We start from the raw sequence: 25,837 nt of genomic DNA on the forward strand, positions 1-25,837 counted from the left end.
CATATTGTAGCCTAATATCTGCAGGGCAGCCTAGTCTTAATAAATGTATGCTTCATTTTTCATTAGTAAATTTGATCAATAAATTCAATAATTTAGAATAATAAGACACTATAGGGCTGTTACCCTAGGTAAGGCTGATCAAATTAAATCGGTTACACAATAATGTTACGAGATTGGTTCAACAGGAGTCAATTAAAAATCGCTGTAAAAAACGATACTTTTAAACATAACCCTAAATCACCATAAGGTGTCGCCAGATGACCGTCTTAATGAACGAGTCATGGATTCAAAATGCTGAATCATTCAGTAATGAGAAAACACATTGCTTTGAGATGCGCGATGGGTCGCTGTGATCTTTGTTTAACTATTTTCTCTGCTGAAACAGAAAAAAGTCAATATTGCATCTAAAAAGTCAATATTGCATCTAAAATGGAAGTGACTTGACTTGTGTGTGTGACTATGTTTGTTGTAGTGATAAGAGTTGCACCCTTGTTAAAGTTTAAGGCCTTGTGTTTTTGGATATATATCTTTCTTTCTTTTTTTTCTTTTTTTACAAAATATGCATATAACCCATATATTTTAGATTTATTATTTGCTTTAAATTAAATTAAGATTGTATTTTTGGTAATTGAACCTGAATGAATTTAAAAATGAATGTGCTATATTTCAGATCATATATTTGTTTTTCTTAAAATTTGAACTAACTTTATTCTCAGCTGAATTATAAATATTTTATTTCTGTATGAATTAAAAACACATTTGATTTTTCTTTTTTAATCAATGTAGAATGTGTAACTGAAATATAAACAGATTAGGGCTCTGTTCGAGGACAAGTAACTAAAACCAATGCGACATGATGAATGTTTGCTTCCCAAACCATCTCAGAGTAACAGCTTACTTTTCTTTCTTACTATATTCTTTCTTACTATAAACTGTGCTGTAGAGCTTGCATCAGTCAAAGCAGGGTTACATTTTGCATGTCCTGCACAATAAACCTAAAGGCACCAGGGTGGCGGTGCCACCGGCTTCATATATATATATGTATATATACAGTATATATATATATATATATAGCTGTGATCCGCGATGAAGGGCCAAAGCCAGTGGCATGGCCACCCTGGTGCTTTTAGGTAACTAAGGAACCGGGGTTGCGGTGCCACCGGCTTGGGCCCTTCATCGCTGCTCGCAGCTATATTTATTAGGGCCCAAGCCCTGAAAGGGCGAAGGCCCTATTGTTTTCCTAAGGATTATTTATTATTATTATTTTGTAACCTTTTGGGCATTTTTGGGGCCCTTAACGTGCTCGAAAACTCTTGAAACTTTGCACACGGGTCAGAACCCGCGGCCATCAGAGCCGGGCTGAAGCTGGTACCCGGGCGTGGCAGGGCGGCTCGTCAGCGCCCCCTGGAACGGGGTCCGAACACTTGGTCCATAACTCAAACACGTTTGTATGTAATAATATGAAACTCGGTGCACATGTTGATCTCATCGTTTCATCTATACCTCACACTCTTACTTTTTACCCCAGCCCAACAGGAAGTCGGCTATTGAGGTTTGTTTGTAAAACGCTCGCAATGGAATGTTAAATACTCCTCCTAGAGCTTTGATCCTAATTCGACGAAACTCGGTCAGCGTGAAGTCAAGACATTGAGGATGAAAGTTTGCGAGGGGATTTTTGATATCTCGAACGGTTTGGCCGTGGCGAGGAAAAGAAATCATGGCGAGAAACGTGAACCAGGAAGTGTGTTATAACTTCAGCATACATTAACTGATCTTGATGAAACTTCAGCAGTGTGTTCGCTGTAAGAGGACGATCACATGGATGTGACTATTGTGAGTCAAAGTTATAGTGCCACCAACTGGCAGCAGGAAGTGTGTCACTTTCAAAATGCTTTGATATCACCCTTTTATTTTTACCCGATTTGCTTCAAACGTCATCTGTATAATGTAAACATACGGCAGATGTAGACCTGTGAATGGTTTCTTGATATCTTTGAAACTGTTGCCGTGGCGACGCATCAAACGTTACCATTCTTTTAGGATGCTATTGAGACCCTTAGCATGCTTGAAATTGCATGAAACTCGACAGACACATCACATTTATTAGCCAGTAGACACGCGCAAAGTTTCAGAAACGGGCGTGGTGAGGGCTCAGTAGCGCCACCTTTTGACAAAAGTGGGGTTGTTAGTTTTATCTACAGTTACAAAAATCGGTATGTATATTGTACTCCTCGAGCCGGACAACTTTCTAATTGACACTCATTAGCTAGGACCCACAGAAAGTCAGATATGTTTGTTTGAATGTGGTCTTGCTCAATGTGAGCCTACATCTCTGTCTTTGCCTGTCTGTGTGTGTCTGTGTATGTGTGTGTGTTTGTAGGGGGAGGGGGCTTAACCATTTCACTCCTGTGTGTATGGCCTGCATAAAAAATAAATGCCTTAAGCCTGGTATTTTTTTAAATAAGTTTTTTTATTTTTTATAAGTAAAGGCATATAACCAGTTTAATTGTAGTGCATTAATAGTTTTATATAATTAGTTTATTAATTAAATTAACTTGGTCCATAAACTTGATCTGAAAATTTGGTCCATAAATCAAACACACTTGCATGTAATAATATGACTTGAGTGTTAATCACATCATGTTTTCAGTTTGAATATAAAATATATAAATTATGTAAAAAAAATAAAGTTGATCCAGCTGGAGCGCAGGCTGAGAATAGCGCTGTCATGACTGGATCAGAGATCATCAGTCATGCCCTCTCATACCTTACGCGCACACCACGCCCACTTACATCAGATCACATCAACATGTCAGCCGGAGGGATAACGAGGGTCGTCGTCGCTTTTGGATTCAAGAATTTCTTACAACAAGATGGCAAAAGAACAGCGCTTTGCAAGACATGCAACGTTAAGATCGCGGACAGTCAGATGACAACCTCCAATTTCGTCCGTCATTTGAAGAGCCATATTCTGCCCAGTAAGTGCTTGTCAATTTGTTAATGTTATCTGGTTAGCTCGTTCGTAGTTAGCTAGCTAATGTAAGTTAAAGGAGAACTCCGGCGCAAAATTACACATTGTTACCTAGTCAACCGTTATCTGAGATTTGTTTTCATGACTGCCGAATGTAAATAGTTTTATCTATAAAAACAGTTTAGCCTATAAGTGACGTCCGACATTCTGCATATTGTGTTATTTTGTTAAGCCCCACTAAAAGCATAAAAAACTGTAAAGCACAATCAAGTTTTCACACTATATTCCAAGACTTCTAAAGTCATTCAATAGCTTAATGTGTGGTAAAATTAATATTTTAGTCTCTAAGTTAAAGTTAACGGAAAGTCATCTCGCCTCAGTCATTCTCCGTGCATCAGCATTAGCGCGTCGCATTCGGTTGCGACAGTAACACGACGACACTCTCTTCAAGATCAATGTTCCCAATATTATACTTTATTTGTAGATAAAGCATAAAGGTCTATGATTTGCATAAAATGACTATCTTGCTGGAGTGGAGTTTATTGCCCTTTAGAATACACTAAGCATTAGTGCTGCACGATTAATTATATCGCAGTCGTAATAGCGATCTCAAACCTATGCAATTATATAACGCAAAATGCCGCGATTTTATATGAAATAAACAAAGTAGGGCTATTAGCGCAGCTAATGTCATCCTTTGACTAGTGTTACAAGATCCCCCTCTTATTGGTTCAAATGCCTTTTCGCATTTTGCACGACAAGAAGTGAAAAGCTGCCTGTGAGTGCCCTAGATTAGAATAGATGATACTCGCATAATGCGCATGCACTGACCGTGTGCCAGCCCAGAATAAACAGTTCTCTTTCGAGCTTGAACGAACAATAGCACACACAATTATGCCAAAATGTGGTTTTGTCTAGTATCTTCATAACATAAGAAAAGTCTGGATGAAAAGAGTTGTGCTATGAGGCGCGTGAGATCCGCGTCTCGGCAACGGGTTCTCTTAAAGGGCCAGCAGCGAATAAAGCGTTCTTTCAGGAAAGTTAAAAGAACAAAGGGAAATTAGAAAATTACTCACTGATCTTGAGTAAAGAACTTTTGTAGCTTTAATAAGGATTATTATATATATAATTTATGATTCAGGCAGCGCAGACTGTTTGATAACTTTATTCAATTTCTGTACCTGTTAAGACAGGAAGGGCACAGGTAAATATGTTTTTTATTATGGGTTTATGTGGGGATTGTTTGAAGTTCACTTAATTTAAAAGCTGTTATATATTTTTTTAAGCCTAATAATTTTTTAAAAAGTTGATGGCTTTCAATTGATGGAATCACTGTAATGTTGGTTTGGTTGATGGTTTATTGATCATTATAGGTGTTATCAATCATTTATTGTTGTTGTTGTTTTTAGTTTGAGTTGAGAAATAAACATTAATCTGTGTGTGCATTTTACTTTAGAACCAAGCAAGTTGGACTCATGAAACCATTTTATTATATCGGAGTCGCAAATCGCAATTGCAATATTGGCTCAATAATGGCAATATGACATTTTCCCAAATCGTGCAGCCCTACTAAGCATAGATTATAGATACCATCCCTTCGCTATGTTCTTTTCAATGTGAAGCGTTGCGTGCTGTGACTTGGTGTTGCTTCAAGTGCATCATTCTGCACACGGGATGCGCATGATTGCTTATAATACTTTGGGGAGACAAGGTGGCCTAAGGGAATATCACTCGTGATGTTAATTGATGTTACCCCGCCATCGCTGATACAACCTTTAGCAGTCATGTTTTTGCTTCTTGAGAGAGAGAAAGTGTGTGTGTGTGTGTGTGTGTGAGCAGTGGCGGTTCTAGGCGGGGGCCTGGGGGGGCCAGTGCCCCTGCGACAACAAGCTTGGACCCCCTTGTGGCCCCCCTAAATATGGAGTCAGTGTGAAATATTTTTTTTTATAGTGTGTCACGCATTGAGCATGACAGTCACTCGTTTCAGTCTTTTGTCTCACACTCCCGTCACACATTGTATTTCTCATGCGGAAAAACTATTAATAATATATTTAATATACGCAATTTCTCTGGCCGCGCCGCTCTCACGTGAGAATCAAGCGCGTCTCGCCTGGAGTTCAGCAGTCGACCCTGCTACGCATCAGCCAATCAAAAAAAGAGAAGTGCTACTTAATAGCCAATCAGAAAAGGGCACTATTGTATCTGGGTAAAATTTAACGCAACAACCAATAAAAAAAGCATATCCTGGAATTGTTCATATGATTCTGTTACAACATCTTCCGAAAGTTTCTTCACCCGTCCCACAGATGAAACTAATCACTGGAGCTCCGAACATCACTTGGAGCACGGAGTAAGTCATGATCTCCTGTTTTAATGTTACAACAAATTCACAACTTGTTTGACAAAAACTATGACAACTTGACTGATGTAAGATGAATCTTTCCCGTAGCGTAAGCTAGCTTACGCAATGCTCGTTCCCTCATCTAGAGAGAACCGAGGTTACGTTAGGTAATCGATTCGTTTCCCATTTAATTAGTATCAGTCTGTAACTTAGACAACAGTTTTACAGCCTGTTCACTGACAACACCTGCTCAGAACAAGTAGTCTAGGCCTAGTCATCTTATTACACGAATCACGATGACTGACATATTGTCACATTATAAACATCTCTCTCTCCAAATAGGCTTAATAATTTTATTAGCACTAGATAAATTAAAGTGTAATGCAAAGTCGATTTTAAAACATCTCTCTCTCCAAATAGGCTTAATAATTTTATTAGCACTAGATAAATTAAAGTGCATTGCATAGTCGATTTTATAGGTCACTTTTAAAATCATGTCATATTTTATAATTATATCCTGGCCAAGGATGCATTAATTATTGCTTCTGTCTTTCAAAGATGTCAGGAAAAAAACAATTATAAAAAAGCTCACTCACCCTGAGAGGAAAGCCCCCTAAAAAGGCCAGTTTAGAGGATAATTTGCCGATCTTTTTGCAAAAAAAAAAAAAAAAAAAACCCCACAAAAATCGTAGATTAATTTGTAAAAATTATATATATATATATACATACTGTATATTCAATGTAAAAAAATAAAATGGAAATTCAAATACAGACTGATATATGTAATGCAAATGTAAAAATATAATGGAAATGCAAATTGTTGGATAATTATAAACATGGTATTTTGCTTATTTATGCCTTCAGTGCAGTGCAGAAAATGATAAGGTTTAAATGTAACTGGCCCCTCTAACAGTACAACTGGCCCCAGCTTGGCCCCCCCAGTTGAAATGGTCTAGAACCGCCACTGTGTGAGAGAGAGAGAGAGAGAGAGAGAGAGAGAGAGAGGAGAAATGTAACAAAGTTTAATATTGTTTGTAAACTGTGTTTGAGAGAGAGGAAGGTGTTCAGAGAGTCTGTAGGATGTTAAGCTGTTATTTGTTTTATGGACTCAATGTTGAAAATTTAAAACATTTCAAACACACTGTTGGCAGAAGTGAAAAATAAATAATTTTATGAAGTTACAATTTTGTTTGATTCCATGGTGTATTTTACTGAACATGAGTATTTACAATGCAAATTATTGTAATTTACTGGCAAATACTTATCTTGTCTTTTCATTTTATTAAGATCAGATTCTGCATGTAAAATTAAAATAATAAGGTGACTTGACTTGCACTTGACTTAACCTACTACAAGACTTGACTTGACTTGACATAGCCTGTGACTTGACTTGACTTGCCCCCCCCCCCCCAAAAAAAATACTTGGGACTTACTTGAGACTTGACGGTTAAGACTTGAGACTTGCGTGACCTGCGCCCATCTCTGCTCTAAGTTTTAAGACAGTTCAAATGGAAGTTGGGAATTATGTGTTGTTTGAATAAATCTCCTAGGAGAAATACATCAAATTACAACGCATGTGTTTACCAATCACCACCATACTCGGTGTGCATAAAGTCAAGACATTGAGGATGCTCAATTCCGGACGGATTTTTGATATCTCGAACGGTTTGGCCGTGGCGAGGAAAATAATTTTATGACTAAAAAAGGACACATAAAATGTGTTAACTTTGCTCGTTTTACCTACAGTTACAAAACATGCCACGTATATTGTTCTTGTCAAGCCGATCAACTTTCTAATTAAAGGTGCAATGTGTAACAAAGTTGAGTATATATTAACAGAAATGCAATATGACATCCATAACTATGTTTTCAGTGGTGTATAAAGAACTTACTTAATTAGCCGTAATGTTTTTATTACCTTAGAATGAGACATTAATAGCTCCATAACCGAGGGAATCCCCTTCTATGAAGGTCGCCATGTTGTGACGTCATATTCCTACCGTAGCCGAACGCGAACAAACAGCGCTACAGAACGCGTTTCATCACTACCTTGAAAGAGAAGTAGCGGAAAGCTGGAAGCTAGCCACTCCGTGAGTAGTGACTTTTCCCTTGTGAGTGGTGTAAAATATGTAGTTGGGATTGTTTCATGTAACTTAGTTCTCCCTCGCTGTGTTATGGGTTTGTTATGTGGGAATAGATGTGCTGTTACGTTCGTGAGACAGCTGATGATTAGTATTCATGTCATTGACCGTAAAACAGTACGTTACAGGAATCACTAACCCGTCGATAGAGACTTTTACTAAAGTCTTTTATCACTAAAGTCGATCGCGAAGATTTTTCAAAATCAGAGAAAAAAAGCCTATTGTGTGTAGTAAATAGTATCTATGGGATGCGGAGATGACATGATTGTAACAGCGCGCGCACTTCCGACCTTTGGACTCATGCAGACGCGTCCCAGCTCAGCCACAGTAACAGCTCATATTAGCCAGCTAAACTATTACTACCCTGTTAGAAAAAATATATAGCTGCTCCCTCGCTGTATTATGGGTTTGCTACAGTATGTGGGGAGAAATGTGCTGCTGGTTACGTTTGTGAGACAATCAGCTGATTATTATTTTATTAAATTATATATTAAAACCCTTGATTCTCACCTGACTATGGCTTTGTAAACAGACAGTATTCATGGTGTGGTTTATAATGGACTGTGGTACAGAAACAGTGACAATGTTACACACTCTTGGCTTACTCTGGCTATTCTCTGCTGTCTCAGCCGACGAGATGTTTGTCCCGTTTTAGCAACCGTAGCTTCTTCGAAAGGGAGGGGTGAGCAGTGGGCTGAGCCCTTAGTGCAAACCTGGTGCAAACTCGCAACCGAACCACTAGATGTCGCTAAAAGTCACACATTGCTCCTTTAACAGTAAGAAGCTCAGACCAAAAGAAAGTCAGATATTGCAGTTTGGATGTGTATCTTGTCTCTATCAGTGTCTGTGTGGGGAAGAGGGAGGGGGGGGGTGGCTGGTGTCTGCGTTTATGTGTGTGTGTGTGTGTGTGTGTGTGTGTTGCTGACTGTAGATTTTTTCTGCAAGTCCTTATCTTTTTGCATAACAATTTTGTATTTTTTTAAATGACAAAATATGCATATAACCCTAATCTTTTAAATGTATAGTTTGCTTTAAATAAAAGTAAGATAAATTGGTAAACTACAAATTGGTAATTGAAGCTGAATGAATTTAAAATTAATGTGCTATATTTCAATACATTTGCTTTCCTTAATATTGTAAAACACTAACCTCATTTATATATGTGTGTGTGTGTGTGTTTGTATGTATATTTTGCAAAGCCCTCACTGATGCAAGCTCTTCTGCACACTTCTCTTCGACAGTCAATGCGGAGGTTAAGTTTTTGCACGTCGTGCAGAATAACCCTCTTTATATATATATATATATATATATATATACTTAAAAAAGCGGGGGTTAAGTTTTTGCACGTCGTGCAGAATAACACTAAAGGCACCATATATATACTTAAAAGTGGGGTTGTTAGTTTTATCTACAGTTACAAAAATCGGTATATACATTGTACTCCTCAAGCCGGACAACTTTCTAATACATAGTCATTAGCTCGGACCAAGAGGAAGTCCGATATTTTGGTTTGAATATGGTGAGCCTCTCTCTGAGCCTACGTCCCTGTATGGCAAGCCCTTTTAACATTTAAAAGCTAAGTTTGCCTGTCCGGAATTAACATTGTAGATATCAACAACGTCTTTCTGTCTATTCGTAATTACATTTTGGATAGTTTGTATTATCATTTAAGATATCTGTAACATAATTGTGACTATAGTCGAAATGACAGAGTATGGCAAGCCGTTTTAACCTTTAATTATAAAAGGGCCAAAGCCTTCGGCACCGCCACCCGGGTGCCTTTAGGTAACTAAAGGAACCGGGGTTGCGGTGCCACCGGCTTGGGCCCGCCATCGCTGCTCGCAGCTATATTTATTATTATTATTATTTTTCTTACGACTATTCGGGCACTTTTGGGGCCCTTAACATGCTCGAAAACTCTTGAAACTTTGCACACGGGTCAGAACCCGCGGCCATCAGAGCCGGGCTGAAGATGGTACCCGGGCGTGGCAGGGGGGCTCGTCAGCGCCCCCTGGAATGGGGTCCGAACACTTGGTCCATAACTCAAACACGCTTGCATGTAATAATATGAAACTCGGTACGCATGTTGATCTCATCGTTTCATCTATACCTCGCGCTTTTACTTTTTACCCCAGCCCAACAGGAAGTCGGCTATTGAGGTTTGTTTCTAAAACGCTCGCAATGTTATTTGAAATACTCCTCCTAGAGCTTTGATCCAAATTCGACGATACTCGGTCAGCGTGAAGTCAAGACATTGAGGATGAAAGCTTGTGTGGGGATTTTTGATATCTCGAACGGTTTGGCCGTGGCGAGGAAACGAAATCATGGCGAGAAACGTGAAACAGGAAGTTTGTTATAACTTCAGCATACATTAACTGATCTTGATGAAACTTCAGCAGTGTGTTCGCTGTAAGAGGACGATCACATGGATGTGACTATTGTGAGTCAAAGTTATAGCGCCACCAACTGGCAGCAGGAAGTGTGTCAATTTCAAAATGCTTTGATATCACCCTTTTATTTTTACCCGATTTGCTTCAAACTTCATATGTATAATGTAAACATACGGCAGATGTAGACCTGTGAATGGATTCTTGATATCTTTGAAACTGTTGCCGTGGCGACGCATCAAACTTTACCCTTCTTTTAGGATGCTTTTAGGATGCTTTTGAGACCCTTAGCATGCTTCAAAATGCATGAAACTCGACAGACACATCACATTTATTAGCCAGTAGACATGTGCAAAGTTTCAGAAACGGGCGTGGTGAGGGCTCAGTAGCGCCACCTTTTGACAAAAGTGGGGTTGTTAGTTTTAACTAGAGTTACAAAAATTGGTATGTATATTGTACTCCTCGAGCCGGACAACTTTCTAATTTACACTTATTAGCTAGGACCCACAGAAAGTCAGATATGTTTGTTTGAATGTGGTCTTGCTCAATCTGAGCCTACATGTCTTTGCCTGTCTGTGTGTGTGTGAGTGTGCAGGGGGAGGGGGCTTAACCATTTCACTGCTGTGTGTATGGCCTGCATAAAGAAAATACATTTCTCAAGCCTGGTATTTTTTAAATAAGTTTTTATTTTTATTTTTTATAAGTAAAGACATATAACTAGTTTAATTGTAGTGCATTGACAATAGTTTTATATAATTAGTTTATTAATCAGATTAACTTGGTCAATAAACTTGGTCTGAAAATTTGGTCCATAAATCAAACACACTTGCATGTAATAATATGAAACTTGGTACACATATAGATCTCATCGTTTCATATATAGCCTACTTCACACTCTTACTTTTTACCCCAGCCCAACAGGAAGTCGGCTATTTAGGGTTGTGTTTAAAACACATGCAATGGAATTTAAAGTAATGCTCCTAGAGCACTGAACCAAATTCGACAAAACTCGATCAGCGTGAAGTCAAGACATTAAGGATGAAAAGGTGACAAGGGATTTTTTATATCTCGAACGGTTTGGCCGTGGCGAGGAAACGAAATTATGGCGAGAAACATGAAACAGGATGTGTGTTATAACTTCAGCATACATTAACTGATCTTGATGAAACTTCAGCAGTGTTTTCGCTGTAAGAGACCGATCACATGGATGTGACTATTGTGAGTCAAAATTATAGCGCCACCAACTGGCAGCAGGAAGTGTGTCACTTTCAAAATGCTTTGAAACCACTCTCTTATTTTTAACCGATTTGCTTCAAACTTCATCTGTATAATGTAAATACACGGCAGATGTAGACCTGTGAATGAATTTTTGATATCTTTGATACTGTTGCCGTGGCAACGAATCAAACTTTAACATTCTTTTTTGATGTTTTTGGGACTCTTAGCATGCTTGAAATTGCTTGAAACTCAACAGATACATCATATTTATTAGCCAGTAGACATGTGCAACTATGGCAAAAGATTAAAGTAATGTCTAAAAAGTAAACACTAAAAGCCTCATATCTTCTAAAAATGTAATTATACATCATTTGTTTCTAAATTAAATTATACAAATATTATAACTTCCCCAATTTTTCCTTTTTTTCATTTAAGAATTATGTTTACGTTCAAAAACAGCCAGAATTGTTGTAAAATTCAAAAAAAAATAATAATCTGAGTCATACGTAGTGCTATACTGCCCTCTTGTGTTCAATATCAGGTAGGCCTATTGTGTATATTCCCACCGGTTAATCAACATGTGACTCCGCTGGGACTTGGGAGCTTTTAAATCGCTTACTTAAAACCGAAAGTCGAAATACGGATGTCCGCACAAGACATTAATGGTGTGGAGTAGAGCGAGCATTTTAAATAAATTCCTATTAAGTAGGATTGAACTAAACAGAAAGAATGTTCACTCTGTTCTGCTGGTTCCTCGCTGGTGGATCATATGATTACTTTGTCATAATCTATGACAAAAATGCTATTATAAACCATATTAATAATAGATAATACACATTGCTCTTATTTTTGAAAAATACATTCATGAAAAACAAGATAACAAAAATCATAAAAAAATATAGCCATGGCTGCTATAAATGTTTGAAATGCATAGGACAGATGTTTAATGACGCAGCAACATATAATTGAAAGGCAATTAATAATCGGTCATTACGTCACTGCATTATGATATTACGGCTCCAATACGGTGCAGCACAAAGCACTTATGTGCATCCCGAGCGGAGAATGATGTGCTTGAAACCACATGAAGTTACAGCGCAGTGAGTCCGTATTGAAAAGTTCAAAGCACAAAGGAAATACATATTTATGAACAGTGTATTATACATTATCTATCTATGCAATAGTTTATTGAGCCTTTTCTTTTAAAGGTTTTAAATTTCAGTTACTGTGTGCGTGAAGAACAATTATAGTGCTCTGACTCTAGTGTTGTGATCTAACCGACAGCGTCCGACACCCGGTAGAAAGTAACACGGTTAAGTTACAGCAATAAAGTCCAGCAAAAAAAAGTTTCTTCATTCGAAAATATAGACCTTTAGACCTTTATCTTAAAGATCCAGTATAATAGGATTAACATTCAATCATCTTGAAGATCGTTTCATCATTGACTGTAACCGAATGTGACGTGCTGTTTGAATGCTGAATGGAGAATGACTGACAGGCGCAGAGAGGGAAAAGTTTGTGTTCTTGAATTTAATGACTTAAATATTAATTTCTATATCACATAATAGCTTCAGAACACTAATAATACAGTACACAAAAACTTTATGGTAATTTAGAAAGTTTTTGTGCCTAACATAGAATAGTATATGCACAATATAGAATTTGAATCAGCCTCGTCAAAGATGGCAGTGTCAGAGCCAATACCGATCCTGAGTATCTAATCGGCGCACTTCTTTTCAACAGTCAAATTGAAATTGAAATTGCTTGAAACTCAACAGATACATCACATTTATTAGCCAGTAGACATGTGCAAAGTTTCAGAAACGGGCATAGTGCAAGGACTAAATAGCGCCACCTTTTGACAAAAGTGGGGTTGTTAGTTTTATCTACAGTTACAAAAATCGCTATATACATTGTACTCCTCAAGCCAGACAACTTTCTAATACATAGTCATCAGCTCGGACCAAGAGGAAGTCCGATATTTTGGTTTGAATATGGTGAGCCTCTCTCTGAGCCTACGTCCCTGTATGGCAAGCCCTTTTAACATTTAAAAGCTAAGTTTGCCTGTCCGGAATTAACATTGTAGATATCAACAACGTCTTTCTGTCTATTCGTAATTACATTTTGGATAGTTTGTATTATCATTTAAGATATCTGTAACATAATTGTGACTAGTCGAAATGACAGAGTATGGCAAGCCGTTTTAACATTTAATCATAAAAGGGCCAAAGCCTTCGGCACCGCCACCCGGGTGCATTTAGGTAACTAAAGGAACCGGGGTTGCGGTGCCACCGGCTTGGGCCCGCCATCGCTGCTCGCAGCTATATTTATTAGGGCCCAAGCCCTGAAAGGGCGAAGGCCCTATTGTTTTCCTTAGGATTATTCTTTTCTATTATTATTATTAGGGCCCAAGCCCTGAAAGGGCGAAGGCCCTATTGTTTTCCTTGGGATTATTTTTCTTTAGTATTATTATTTTACTACCTTTTTGGCACTTTTGGAGCCCTTAACATGCTCAAAAACTCTTGAAACTTTGCACACGGGTCAGAACCCGCGGCCATCAGAGCCGGGCTAAAGCTGGTACCTGGGCGTGGCAGGGCGGCTCGTCAGCGCCCCCTGGAACGGGGTCCGAACACTTGGTCCATAACTCAAACACGCTTGTATGTAATAATATGAAATTCGGTACACATGTTGATCTCATCGTTTCATCTATACCTCGCGCTCTTACTTTTTACCCCAGCCCAACAGGAAGTCGGCTATTGAGGTTTGTTTGTAAAACGCTCGCAATGGAATGTCAAATACTCCTCCTAGAGCTTTGATCCAAATTCGACGAAACTCGGTCAGCGTGAAGTCAAGACATTGAGGATGAAAGTTTGCGAGGGGATTTTTGATATCTCGAACGGTTTGGCCGTGGCGAGGAAACGAAATCATGGCGAGAAACGTGAAACAGGAAGTGTGTTATAACTTCAGCATACATTAACTGATCTTGATGAAACTTCAGCAGTGTGTTCGCTGTAAGAGGACGATCACATGGATGTGACTATTGTGAGTCAAAGTTATAGCGCCACCAACTGGCAGCAGGAAGTGTGTCACTTTCAAAATGCTTTGATATCACCCTTTTATTTTTACCCGATTTGCTTCAAACTTCATATGTATAATGTAAACATACGGCAGATGTAGACCTGTTAATGGATTCTTGATATCTTTGAAACTGTTGCCGTGGTGACGCATCAAACTTTACCATTCTTTTTGGATGCTTTTGAGACCCTTAGCATGCTTGAAATTGCATGAAACTCAACAGACACATCACATTTATTAGCCAGTGGACACGTGCAAAGTTTCAGAAACGGGCGTGGTGAGGGCTCAGTAGCGCCACCTTTTGACAAAAGTGGGGTTGTTAGTTTTATCTACAGTTACAAAAATCGGTATGTATATTGTACTCCTCGAGCCGGACAACTTTCTAATTGACACTCATTAGCTAGGACCCACAGAAAGTCAGATATGTTTGTTTGAATGTAGAGAAAATCTCAGAATTTTGCCAGTGTCTCAGTGTCCCTCTGTGTGAGTGAGAGGAGGGGCGCCTGTCAGGTTAATTTTAACCCTTTATTTGCTGTGTGCGACTTCTCTGGCATTTTCGGGGGCCTTAACATCCTCGAAAACTCTTGAAACTTTGCACACGGGTCAGAACCCATGGCCATCAGAGCCGGGCTGAAGCTGGTAACCGGGCGTGGCAGGGCGGCTCGACAGCGCCCCCTGGACTGGGATTCGAACATTTGTCCATAAATCAAACACACTTGCATGAATTAATATGAAACTCGGTACAATTATAGATCACATCAGGCCAAACAACTTTCGTGCTCTAAGTTTTATGACAGTTCAAATGGAAGTTATTTATGAATTATGAATTATGGGTTGTTTGAATAATTGTCCTAGGAGAAATACATCAAATCACAATGCATGTGTTTACCAATCACAACCAAACTCGGTGTGCATGAAGTCAAGACATTGAGGATGCTAAATTCCGGACGGATTTTTGATATCTCGAACGGTCTGGCCGTGGCGAGGAAATGAATTTTATGACTAAAGAAGGACACATAAAGTGTGTTATAACTTTGCTCAATTTACCTACAGTTACAAAACTTACCACGTATATTGTTCTCGCCAAGCCGATCAACTTTCCAATTTAAAGTCATTCGCTCTGAGCAACAGAAAGTCAGATATTGTAGTTTGAATGGATTTATTTCCCCTGCGATTTTCTCTCTCTCTCTCTCTCTCTCTCTCTCTCTCTCTCTCTCTCTCTCTGTGTGTGTGTGTGTGGGTGTGTGTGTCTGTGTGGGGAGGGGAGGGCTGTTGTCTGTGTTTATGTGTGTGTGTGTGTGTGTGGCTGGCTGCGATTTTTCCTACAAGTCCTTGTCTCTAAGTCCTTGTCTTTTTGCATAACAATTTTGCATAACAATATTTTTAAATGACAAAATAGGCATATAACCCCCATCTTTTAAATGTATAGTTTGCTTTAAATAAAAGTAAGATTCTATTTGTAATTGAAGTTGAATGAATTTAAAATTCATGTGCTATATTTCAATATATTTGTTTTCCTTAAGATTTTAAAACACTAACTTCATTCTTATCTGAATTACAAGTATTTGTTTCTGTATAAAATAATACTCTGACTAAAAACACATTTGATGTTTTTTTTTTTTTGGATTTTTATTTACATGTATTTATGTGTGTGTGTGTGTGTGCCTGTGTGTGTGTGTGTGCGTGTGTGTGTGTGTGTGTGTGTGTGTGTGTGTGTGTGTGTGTGTGTGTGTATAAAGTGAAGGGTTTTTTTTAGATAAAGTAGAATTTCTATAACTATGTGTTGAACTAATAAATCACTCTTGTGTGTGTTAAACACAATCTACTTAATACAGACAACTTCATTATAAAGATAAATAACAAATCCAAAAAATATATGATTATAATCTGACAAAAAAAGCCATTACAAACTATATTAATGGAAAATACACATTGCTCTTTGTATTGTTGTAAAATATTCATGAAAAACAAGATAACAAAAATCAAAAAGATAAATTATTTTAGATATAGCCATGTTTTAAATGTATAGCAGAGATGTTAATTGAGGCAGCAACATACAAACTTTCTAGAACAACATGGACCTGAATAGCTGGTTTTTATGGAGGACAGTGAAGAGGAAGAGGGTGCAAATCAAACAGCTCATTCTCAGACTACACAGCAAACAGCTTAAGTTTTTAGTGCTTTGTTTGAGGTTTTTAGTGCTCTGTCCTATCTATTATAGATGGAACAGAACAAGAAAGGCAATTAATAATCTGTCATTGCGTCACTGCATTATGATATGAAAGGCTCAGTACAGTGTGGCACAAAACGCTTATGCGCATCCCGAGTGGAGAATGATGCGCTTAAAGCCACATGGAGTTACAGCGCACAGCGCATCGAGTCCGCATTGATGCAAGCTCTACAATACACTTCTTTTTGATAGTCAAAGCGGGGGTTACGTTTTTACACGTCGTACAGAATAACCCTAAAGGCACCAAGGTGGCGGTGCCACCGGCTTTATATTAAATAAAAATATAGCTGTGAGCAGCGATAAAGCGCCAAAGCCGGCGGTACCACCATCCCGGTGCCTTTGGGTAACTAAAGGCATCGGGGTTGCGGTGCCACCGGCTTGGGCCCGCAATCGCTGCTCGCAGCTATATTTATTATTATTATTATTATTTATACGACTATTCGGGCACTTTTGGGGCCCTTAACATGCTCAAAAACTCTTGAAACTTTGCACACGGGTCAGAACCCGCGGCCATCAGGGCCGGGCTGAAGATGGTACCCGGGCGTGGCAGGGGGGCTAGACAGCGCCCCCTGGAACGGGGTCCGAAAACTTGGTCCATAACTCAAACACACTTGTATGTAATAATATGAAACTCGGTACACATGTTGATCTCATCGTTTCATCTATACCTCATACTATTACTTTTTACCCCAGCCCAACAGGAAGTCGGTTATTTAGGGTTGTTCATAAAACACTCGCAATGGAATTTGAAGTACTCCTCCTAGAGAATTCAAACACACGGCACGAAACTCGGTCAGCATGAAGTCAAGGCATTGAGGATGAAAGTTTGCGAGGGGATTTTTGATATCTCGAACGGTTTGGCCGTGGCGAGGAAACGAAATCATGGCGAGAAACGTGAAACAGGAAGTGTGTTATAACTTCAGCATGTATTAACTGATCTTGATGAAACTTCAGCAGTGTGTTCGCTGTAAGAGGACGATCACATGGATGTGACTATTGTGAGTCAAAGTTATAGCGCCACCAACTGGCAGCAGGAAGTGTGTCACTTTCAAAATGCTTTGATATCACCCTTTTATTTTTACCCGATTTGCTTCAAACTTCATCTGTATAATGTAAACATACGGCAGATGTAGACCTGTGAATGGATTCTTGATATCTTTGAAACTGTTGCCGTGGCGACGCATCAAACTTTACCCTTCTTTTAGGATGCTTTTAGGATGCTTTTGAGACCCTTAGCATGCTTCAAAATGCATGAAACTCGACAGACACATCACATTTATTAGCCAGTAGACATGTGCAATGTTTCAGAAACGGGTGTGGTGAGGGCTCAGTAGCGCCACCTTTTGACAAAAGTGGGGTTGTTAGTTTTATCTACAGTTACAAAAATCAGTATGTATATTGTACTCCTCGAGCCGGACAACTTTCTAATTGACACTCATTAGCTAGGACCCACAGAAAGTCAGATATGTTTGTTTGAATGTAGAGAAAATCTCAGAATTTTGCCAGTCTCTCAGTGTCTCTCTGTGTGAGTGAGAGGAGGGGCGCCTGTCAGGTTAATTTTAACCCTTTATTTGCTGTGTGCAAATTCTCTGGCATTTTCGGGGGCCTTAACATCCTCTAAAACTCTTGAAACTTTGCACACGGGTCAGAACCCATGGCCATCAGGATCGGGCTGAAGCTGGTAACCGGGCGTGGCAGGGCGGCTCGACAGCGCCCCCTGGACTGGGATTCGAAAATTTGTCCATAAATCAAAAACACTTGCATGAATTAATATGAAACTCGGTACAATTAAAGATCACATCAGGCCAAACAACTTTCGTGCTCTAAGTTTTGAGAAGGAAGTTGGGAATTATGGGTTGTTTGAATAATTCTCCTAGGAGAAATACATCAAATTACAACGCATGTGTTTACCAATCACAACCAAACTCGGTGTGCATGAAGTCAAGACATTGAGGATGCTCAATTCCGGACGGATTTTTGATATCTCGAACGGTCTGGCCGTGACGAGGAAATGAATTTTATGACTAAAAAAGGACACATAAAGTGTGTTATAACTCATTTTACCTACAGTTACAAAACTTTCCACGTATATTGTTCTCGTCAAGCCGATCAACTTTCCAATTTAAAGTCATTCGCTCTGAGCAACAGAAAGTCAGATATTGTAGTTTGAATGGATTTATTTCCCCTGCGATTCTCTCTCTCTCTCTCTCTCTCTCTCTCTCTCTCTCTCTCTCTCTGTGTGTGTGTGTGGGTGTGTGGGTGTGTGTGTGGGGAGGGGAGGGCTGTTGTCTGTGTTTATGTGTGTGTGTGTGTGGCTGGCTGTGATTTTTCCTACAAGTCCTTGTCTCTAAGTCCTTGTCTTTTTGCATAACAATTTTGCATAACAATATTTTTAAATGACAAAATAGGCATATAACCCCCATCTTTTAAATTTATAGATTGCTTTAAATAAAAGTAAGATTGTATTTGTAATTAAAGTTGAATGAATTTAAAATTCATGTGCTATATTTCAATATATTTGTTTTCCTTAAGATTTTAAAACACTAACTTCATTCTTATCTGAATTACAAATATTTGTTTCTGTATAAAATAATACTCTGACTAAAAACACATTTGATGTATTTTTTTTGGTATTTTTATTTACATGTATTTATGTGTGTGTGTGTGTGTGTGTATAAAGTGCAGGGGTTTTTTTAGATAAAGTAGAATTTCTATAACTATGTGTTGAACTAATAAATCACTCTTGTGTGTGTTAAACACAATCTACTTAATACAGACAACTTCATTATAAAGATAAATAACAAATCCAAAAAATATATGATTATAATCTATGACAAAAAAAGCCATTACAAACTATATTATTGGAAAATACACATTGCTCTTTGTATTGTTGTAAAATATTCATGAAAAACAAGATAACAAAAATCAAAAAGATAGATTATTTTAGATATAGCCATGTTTTAAATGTATAGCAGAGATGTTAATTGAGGCAGCAACATACAAACTTTCTAGAACAACATGGACCTGAATAGCTGGTTTTTATGGAGGACAGTGAAGAGGAAGAGGGTGCAAATCAAACAGCTCATTCTCAGACTACACAGCAAACAGCTTAAGTTTTTAGTGCTTTGTTTGAGGTTTTTAGTGCTCTGTCCTATCTATTATCAACATATAATAGATGGAACAGAACAAGAAAGGCAATTAATAATCTGTCATTGCGTCACTGCATTATGATATGAAAGGCTCAGTACAGTGTGGCACAAAACGCTTATGCGCATCCCGAGTGGAGAATGATGCGCTTAAAGCCACATGGAGTTACAGCGCACAGCGCATCGAGTCCGCATTGATGCAAGCTCTACAATACACTTCTTTTTGATAGTCAAAGCGGGGGTTACGTTTTTACACGTCGTACAGAATAACCCTAAAGGCACCAAGGTGGCGGTGCCACCGGCTTTATATTAAATATAAATATAGCTGTGAGCAGCGATAAAGGGCCAAAGCCGGCGGTACCACCATCCCGGTGCCTTTGGGTAACTAAAGGCATCGGGGTTGCGGTGCCACCGGCTTGGGCCCGCAATCGCTGCTCGCAGCTATATTTTTTAACTGATTTGCTCACCGACTCCCAAATGATTCGTACAACGACTCATTTTTCCAAACCACTCCTTTGCGTGACGCTAATCGGCGGTGATTGGTCAGATGACAGACCCAGTCAGTTATTGTTTGTTAGCATAACGCATAAACATATTGATAAAGCACTGCAGTACTACAAGACGCTCTATTCTTTATGACAACTCCAATAACAGCGACAAACATTTCAAATATTCAAAATTGGAGACCTAGAAGCTGCGCTGAGCGTAACTTACACACACACACGCGCGCCCACACACATACTTATTGCGCCTTCCCTCCTCGCGCCCGACACTACAAAACCGTTCAAAACCCATAAAAGCAACAATTATTAACAATACTTACGGGTTGTGATTCATAGAAGGAAGCTGATCCATATACACTGGGTAAGTAAGTTACTGAGCCCTCCTTCAGGAACAACCGCTTGCGAATCCACATTTGAATTAATTTATGTTTTTGAACGATTCGTAATTAAAATGATGAGAACACAATCAGGCTATACTGTTGTGGTATCGTTGCAAATATGAACTCTAACCACCGATTCTTCACATGCTCGTCCCTTTTAAATGAAAACAAAGTGGCTGAACTATCTTTGCATTGTAGAACACATCGTCTTCTCGACATGACGCTATGATGAAGTATTTGAATGTGTAGACTTCAAGTTTACACTTCCGTCTGCGCGCGCAGTAACTGGGCACGGCCAATATGTATCTACGTCACGATGTAACAGCTAATGACTAGGGATGTCCCGATACCACTTTTTCACTTCCAATACCGATGCTACAGCTTTGGCTTTTGCCGATAACGATATTAATCCGATATTTTTATTTTATTTTTAAACTAATAAAAAATATATAGCAATTTTCTCAATTAGCCCCTTAAAATATACCTCCAGAGTATAGTTTACAACCCACCCTTCATTCAAACACTACTATATATATATATATATATATATATATATATATAAAAGAAAATAAATGCTAGCTAGCTACCAACAGGTTTAAAGTTAAAACAATTTAAACAGCAGTATTCTACATTGTAAATACCAGTACAGTTTTTTTTTAAAGCAAGTAGAATTTCTATAACTGTGTGTTAAACTGATTATCACTCTTGTGTATGTTAAACACAATCTACTTAATACAGACAGCTTCATTATAAAGATAAACAACAAATCCCCAAAATATATGATCATAATCTATGACAAAAAATGCTATTATAATGACTCGTTTCAAAAACAATTCATTTCATAGACTCAGAGTCGACTCTCACTTTTGAAAGACAATAACTTTATATAGGCTATGTGCACAACTGTAGTTTCGAACTTCCGCTTTTGTCAGAAATCGGCGTATCAGTTTCCGGTCTACGACTGGTCATCCGCATCCACTAATAAACAAACAAGATGAGTGCTGCTGTTGTACGAAAAAAAGAGTTCTTAAACACATCTAAGTTTCTAAGAACTGTAGTGGATCTAACGTCCGTTTCACACCCGTTTGCAGTGTGTGTTGCGGTGCAGGAGCGTGCTGTTGGTGCGTTCACATATTATGATGCGTTTGTACAGTAAATAACTGATCCGCGGCTGTACAACAAACACATACTTAATATTTTTATTTAAAGTCCAGAAGTTATGCTGCAACTTATTTTTAAAAACAAAAAGATGTGTCAGCATTCATTGCGATTCTTTGTATGCACGTTTAAACACAATTCAAACCATGTAAGTTAGGGCTATTACTCCATACAAGTTGCTCAAGCAAGTGGTCAAATATTTCCTATATTAAAATCGCAAATAATTTAAATTAAAACATAAAATTGACAAAAGCAGCCGACTTGCCTTTTCTTTTGTATTTTAATTTTAAAACAATAGATCTTGCATGTCACAAAACGTATTTTTCCACCTCCACGATCAAGACAAGTTCATTCTGTCGCCTGGTTGAAGTAAATTGTAGTTTTCCTTGATTAAATGTGCATTTATGGTGAGATTACTACATGTTATTTAATTAAACGCATTAATGGTGAAATACTACATTTTCAGGTCAATCTTTATCATTTTGACCACCAGCGTTTGCAGCACAGCAGAAATAGATTTGGTGTGGAAACGATCGCTGTGCTGCTGTTATATGTACCACACCAGTGAAAAGTGAAAGCCCTAACCTGTTTACATGGTGCGTAGGAGACTGCTGTGTGGCACTTTGCTCTGCTTCAAGTCGCTAACAGCCATTTGAGCTTCTACTGCTTCCTGATAAACACCAACCTTCATGCGCAGTGGCTGCACAAAATAGACATTTTGATCGACGCGCAAAAAATAATAAAAATATTAAGTATGTGTTTGTTGTACAGCCGCGGATCAGTTATTCACTGTGCAAATGCATCTAGGGCTGCAACTAACGATTATTTTGATAATCGATTAATCGGACGATTATTTTTTCGATTAATCGATTAATCGGATAAAAAAAATTATATTCCATTTTTTTGTTTATTATAACAAAATAAAACCCTAAAAACCACACTCTTTTGTGTGTTAGACAATCTACTTAATACAGACAACTTCATTATAAAGAAAAACAAATAAAATATATATATATACAGTATGAACATAACCTATGACAAAAATGCTATTGTAAACTAGATTAGTGGACAACTCAGCAAAACTTAGCCTAGAAATATCACAAGTGCACAATAATTTTATAAAATCTGAATATTTAGTGAAAAATGCATTTCTTAGTGGGGAACAAATAAGAGACAATAAGTGTAGCACTAACTCCGGTAAAACGTACACATTGCTCTTTGTATTGTTGTTATACATTCATGAAAAACATCGTAAAAATCAGATGCGCAACTGTTTTAAATGTAAAGCACAGCTGTTTAGTGAGGAAGCAAAATATAATAGATGGGACAGAACAAGAAAGGCTATTAATAAGCTTTCATTGCGCAAAAGTATTATGACAAATTGCTTATGCGCATCGCGAGCACTGAATGATGCGCTTGAAGCAACACGGAGTCACAGGGTGGCGCGCAGCTCTTCAGTGTCCGCCGCATTAAAGTTAAAAGCACCAAGGAAAGAGAAAGACATATTGACTGTGTATTATACAGTATATGCAATAGTTTACTAAGCCTTTTCTTTTAACAGTTTTAAATTTCAGTTAGGCTACTGTGCACGTGAAGAACAATTATACTGCGCCGACTCTACTATAGTGTTGTGATCTAAAAGACACTCAGTAGAAAGTGATTAAGTTACAGCAACAAAAGTCTAGCAAGATAGAAAAACCATCATAGACCTTTATCTTGAATCATCTTGGAAAGAGATCATCTGTTGTAACGCGACGCGCTGTTTGAACACCGAATAGAGAATGACTGACAGCCGCAGTGGATGGAAAAGCTTAGGTTAACTTGAATTTAATTACTTAAATTTACATTTCTATCTCACATTATACTATAGTATGGCTTCATAAAGTATACACGATTAACGTAGGTCACCTATTTTGGTTTCAAAACGGCGAATTTACCGAAAGGTGAATGATTTTCGTGTATGCTGCATATTGATAGCGGTTTCCTGATGCCCGCAAATTAGTTCAAACTCACGGAATCAAGAGCGCGCATGCGAGACAGAAGATAATGTGCTCCAAACCGTCCGTGTTGCGCGCGCGAACCAGGGTAGAGCGGCGAGGGAGAGAGACTGCGTGTGCGCCTCATGAAGCGCATGTAAGAAGCGCATTTTCCATGTAAACAATCCCCGTGACGTAATCAGACCAACTAATCGATAATGACATTCGTTGACAACGATTTTCATAATCGATTATAATCGATTTTATCGATTAGTTGTTGCAGCCCTAAACGCATCATAATGTTAACGCACTAACAGCACGCTCCTGCACCACAACACACTGCAAACGGGTGTGAAACGGACGTTAGATCCACCTACAGTTCTTAGAAACTTAGATGTGTTTAAGAACTCTTTTTTTCATACAACAGCAGCGCTCATCTTGTTTGTTTATTAGTGGATGCGGATGACCAGTCGTAGACCGGAAACTGATACACAGACTTACGGTGCATACGGTGCACTTTCAGATACGGTGCACTTTCAGATAAAAATCTTTGCAGGATGTTTTCATTCCCTTAGAGCTACAGTATATTCCACACCATATGAACAGGCATTTTCAAAAAGCCATGATAGGGGCTCTTTTGAGCCACTGTAGTCACCTGGACTATTTTAACAATGTCTTTAATAACTTTTCGAGGCCAGCAAGTTTCAATTCCTCAAAAAGCCTATGGACTAGAATGCAGGAGAGATCCAGCTCTCAGATTTCATCAAAAATATCTTAATTTGTGTTCCGAAGATGAACGAAGGTCTTAAGGGGTTGGAACAACATGAGGGTGAGTAAATACTGACAGAATTTTCATTTTTGGGTGAACTAACCCTTCAAATATTTTAAATCTCAATATGTCGATAAACCTTCCATTTCTGTATGCATATTTTACAATACATGTAAAATATATTGTTTTGATATTAAACTTCTTTAAATCAACAGGTTTTTCTGTCAATTTATTTTTCATTTGCAAATGCCTCATGTGACTCTGTCGAACTGCAGTATCAGTATATAGTTCTTTTCTTCATTAAAGCCGTTTAGTACACATTATTGTACCTTAGTCACTTGTCTAATATTCACATAATTTTTCAAATTAAGTTTGCAATATTGTGATTCACCTCATAGCTGGCTTGTTTGGTTCATGGCTTATAAAATGACAAAGTTTTTAAAAATCCCAATGGGAAAAATTATTGAAAAAAATACTTCCAGAACCAAGGGCGCTGAAAATGTGGGCGGGCATTGTTGAACTCTATAGATCGAAAGAGTGATTGACAGATGTCACACCACTACACCTAAATAAATAAACAAGTATTAAGGTACTACCATATTCATATATCATGCATTTGATTTCAGTACCAGTAACATGGTAAACCCACCTGATACTATTAGTCACTCACTGCATCACTGAACAATGGTATTATCAAAGACCAGGTAACGTTCCCTTTATGACACTTAGGGCATATCGCGCTTCTGCGTTCCATTCATAACTATAATGTCCAAAAATGCTGTCAAGTTGCAGTGCGCTAGGTACACCAATACACAGAGCCTTACAGCCATAACGCATGAATGCTCAGACATAGCCTAAATAATATACCGTTTTGAGACAGAGAAAAAAAAGTGGTTTTACATGTAAAGGACATTACATGTTTACGTTACGTCCGTTGAATGATATTTAACCTGCTGTCTGAAATACAAGCGACATGTTTTGCATAAAGTGAGCTAGTGAACTGCCAAAGTCAATGTGTAACTAATGATTAGAACACAACACACGTTCAAAATATTAATATTCTGAAATACATTTCGTTAGGATATTAGAGGATAACTTACACGCTTATAAGCAGCTGTGAAACTCCTGTGCAGCAGTGTTGTTCGGTCTGCTTTCTGCTGGACTTTCAGCCCATCTCCCACAAACTTCCGACGGTCTGCCTATCCCGCGACAAATCCTACTATGCCCAAGGTTTAGCTCATGAAGTAGTTCATGCGTAAGTCACTAGGTAACCTTCCTACACCCTCCAATCATGTTTCTTTATTAATAATCATGAGCCAAGCCTTCGACTGCAGTTGGATTCGACCGACAGACGCCCACGTTCCTATGTCTTCATTCGGCCAATCTAGTAGGCCCATGTCAGAAAATAAAATTAATATTCATGAGCCGAACCCTCACTACAGTAGGATTCACAAACAAGCTCGCGAACGAAGGCGGAAAAGGCCCCTTCTTTTCCGGATATAGAGAAAAGGACTACGGGAATTGTAGTTATACATAAAATGC

The 25,837-nt window shown here is 38.4% G+C and overlaps 1 protein-coding gene across 6 annotated transcripts in view; it reads right to left on the reverse strand.

Annotated features, from left to right (window-relative positions):
* Positions 1-25,551, reverse strand: part of plekha1b (pleckstrin homology domain containing A1b) — a 110,027-nt gene extending 84,476 nt beyond the window's left edge. For all 6 annotated transcript variants that reach the window (XR_016147036.1, XR_016147033.1, XR_016147035.1 and 3 more), the window contains exon 1: positions 25,396-25,551. The gene's annotated coding sequence lies outside the window, so the exon portion shown is untranslated. The remainder of the gene's footprint in view (positions 1-25,395) is intronic.
* Between the last annotated feature and the right edge of the window lie 286 nt (positions 25,552-25,837).

Source organism: Pimephales promelas, chromosome 17, assembly GCF_988280905.1.
Source record: "Pimephales promelas chromosome 17, fPimPro1.hap1.1, whole genome shotgun sequence".
Classification (NCBI taxonomy): Eukaryota; Metazoa; Chordata; class Actinopteri; order Cypriniformes; family Leuciscidae; genus Pimephales; species Pimephales promelas.